We start from the raw sequence: 3,202 nt of genomic DNA, 5'->3' as shown, positions 1-3,202 counted from the left end.
AGTGAGTGTCATGGAAAGATTATAAACTGAATGTCCTGTAAGATAATTCTAACTTTGTCACTGAATTAATTAGTTATGCTGGGAAAGTTATTTAACCACTACGAGCCCTGGTTTCTTTATCTGCAAAATGCAAAACAATAGTGTGTGACCTGGTATCTATAGTTTTCCAATAGACTCCCTACTGAAGGTCTTGATGCATAAGATCAGAACCAAATGGGCTTGCTAATTATCCTACTTATGTCTTTCCCTCTCTTGCATCTCTCTCTGCGGTAAGAAAATAAGTTTCATGAGGGTACTAAATTATATAAGCAGTATACCATTAGCCTGAGGCCAGCTCTGTACTTTGAGCTCCTACATAATGAACTGCAATCTATCTTGGTACATAAACAACCCAAAAGCTAACTTAAGACTGTAAAAAACAGCCAAGGTTCATCCAGTCACAGGCAGCTAACTCATCACATCATGGCCAAGTAAGGTGGATGCCAGCTGCAGACAGTCAATCAGGTGATGTCTCTACTGTGTTTCTGTGTCCAGCCTGTGAAAGCTCATCACTCAGACTGCTGGGTGGAGCTTTCTGAACCTCTTCTGGTTCTGAGTGTTGCCCAATTCATGAATTGTTCTCTGCAGAAATAAACTCTGCTAAATTTAATTTATCTGAAGTTTGTCTTTTAACAAGGGCAAAGACTTGGCTCGATTCAGCTTTTTACCCTCAGCAACCAGAAGAGTAACACCTCCTCTTATTTTACTATTTAAAAATAACTTTAAATACTTTTTTCTTAATTAGAAAGAAAACCAAGGTATGGATGTTTATTAGTCATTTGTCTAACACTATAAATTACACAATAAAATAATTTGACACTTAGCAGAAGTTAGCCAGATATGTTGAGGATGTAGAAGGAGGGAGAAACTTTTGAACATGGATCAATTAAAGAGGAAAGGAAGGACTTTGACCTGTAAAGGGCAGCATCAGTTTCTTAGATGACAAAAGAGAGGATGACTCAGGACACAGGATAGGGGCACAGAAAGAGATAGACAGGGGCCATAGATCAGCCTTCCCTCCTTTGCTATTTTACTGAAGGTCCTGAAAACGGTACATGGATGCCAACCAAATCATCCCATGTGCGCTTCCTTCAAAAGTGTGGCTCCTCCTTTATCATTCTTAGGTGTGTGATAGCTATTTATTAAATTATTTGCAATTGGAAGGAAAAGCTATCTGGAACATCAGCACTTATAGCCCACATGCTGAAGATCAAATTGCATGTAGGGGAAAATCCATTAATTCAATAAGCATTTTTAGAGTACCTACTCTATTTCAAGCAATGTGCTCAACATAAGGCATGAGTAAATAAAGCCCAATCCCAGCTAGCTTTTAAGGAACCCAGAGTCTGGAGAGGGGAAAATGACAGAAAAAATGAGTCATTGCACTCCTCTTCCACACCTTGATCTTGGGCAGATTTAACACATCCTCTAAACATCCTACTCGACATTCCAACGCAAGGCAAGCTATTTAACAAGGGCATCCAGGAAGGTAAGAAATCCAGATATTTATTCTTAGTGGTTAAGGAATTAGGCATGACAGACAGAGACCTGGCTTCAAGTCCCAGCTCTGCTCCTTGCCAGTCATGTGATCTTGGGCAAATCACTTCTTACAACCTATTTTGTCATCTGTAATAATACGTATGTTCTTGAGAGGTGCAAATGAAATAGCATGGACAGAGAAATGAGGATAGGGACTGATAGGTCCCAGAAGTGTCTGGTACTGCTGTCCTGTGTTCCTCAGCTCTGATGAGCTAACCAATATGGGAAACATGCTGATACCCTCTGAGAGAGCCCAAACCATCCACTTTTAGCAGGTATTTTGTAGTCAGGGAGTTTAAGGGAACAATGAGAGGAGGGCAGTGGGCAGAGCATGCTGATCTGGGATCTGAAGAATGCAGCACAGCTGGGGGCAGTGGGAGCTCAGGCATCAGGAGTGCAGATTGACAAGCAGCTTCTAGAGGCAGGGACAATATATCCTGAAACCATGTGGACAACCTGGAGGCCAGGGGCTGAGCTTCAATAGCAATCAACATGGGCTAGGTACTGCCAATAGAAAGGTGAAGAGGACCCTGCCCAAGTTCACCAGCTTCTTGTTCACTGGGAATGATGAGCACATATACAGGTTTGTTTACATAATATGTTAAGTGTAGTGACATAGTGTACACAAGTTTACTCAACTCATTTTTTTTAATGCCTGCAGAATGAGTAATGATAATACCAGTTGCCCTAGAGGGTTGTTGTGAGAACTAAATGGGAGATATAATGCATACAAATATGTGTACATAATACCTGTCCACATATATACACACATAGAAATGCAATTCATAAATTATGTACTGCTGAAGAAATATTAGTTTATTAATAATCATTCATTTTTGTGTAGGCTCTGAGGAAAATCATGGGACTTACATTTCTCTCTATACTTGAATAGTGCTGAGCCCAGCTTTAAACACATAGTGGGTCTCCAATAAATATTTGTTAAAATAAATACAATCAAAGTCTAGACTCTCAAGTCATTAAAACTTTCCCTTTCTCCATCTATGGCCATGCCACCCTGAATGCACCTGATCTTGTCTGACCTCAGAAGCTAAGCAAGGTCAGGCCTGGTTAGTACTTGGATGGGAGACCACGTGGGAATACCCGGTGTTATAGGCATTATAAAAACAATAAAGTTTCCCGTTTTTCTGTTAATTCCAGTTTGTGCAACTCTTTCCTCTTGAGAGCTATTCTTTGCAAAATATATCTTCTGGTTTCCTATGTGCATGAATAGGTACCTTTCCTACAGGCTTTAGCAAAAGCAGCAAGTCCCTCCAAACACAGAATTTGGCCTGGGGCAAATGCAGTGGGCCAAGTTCTCTGCTCCAAAGATCAGCTGTGACCAGAGGATTACCTGGGGATTAATAATTGGCTGTGAGAAATTGACAACCAGACCCGGCCTAAGAAATGCAGGGCACTGCACTTTTCACTCTCATTGTATCCTGAAAAAAAAAAAAAATCTAAAATGGTAATATGTTTTCCCCACGAAGTGATTATATGAGGAATCAGAACACATGTATAAAAACAATCCATGTGACTGGCTCAGGTTTCTGGAAATACATTAGAAGAATTTCTTTAAAATAAGCTCTGCTTTCTATACAGTCTGCCTGTGGGCATAAATAGCTTT

At 40.3% G+C, this 3,202-nt stretch overlaps 1 pseudogene; it reads left to right on the top strand.

Annotated features, from left to right (window-relative positions):
- The first annotated feature begins 2,575 nt into the window (after positions 1-2,575).
- LOC119467828 lies at positions 2,576-2,694 on the top strand (annotated as a pseudogene).
- The last annotated feature ends 508 nt before the right edge of the window (positions 2,695-3,202 follow it).

Source organism: Cebus imitator, unplaced genomic scaffold (genome assembly GCF_001604975.1).
Source record: "Cebus imitator isolate Cc_AM_T3 unplaced genomic scaffold, Cebus_imitator-1.0 Scaffold336, whole genome shotgun sequence".
NCBI classification, from domain to species: Eukaryota; Metazoa; Chordata; class Mammalia; order Primates; family Cebidae; genus Cebus; species Cebus imitator.
Note: the sequence above shows the minus strand (reverse complement) of the source record. Positions and strands in the feature narration are given on the sequence as shown.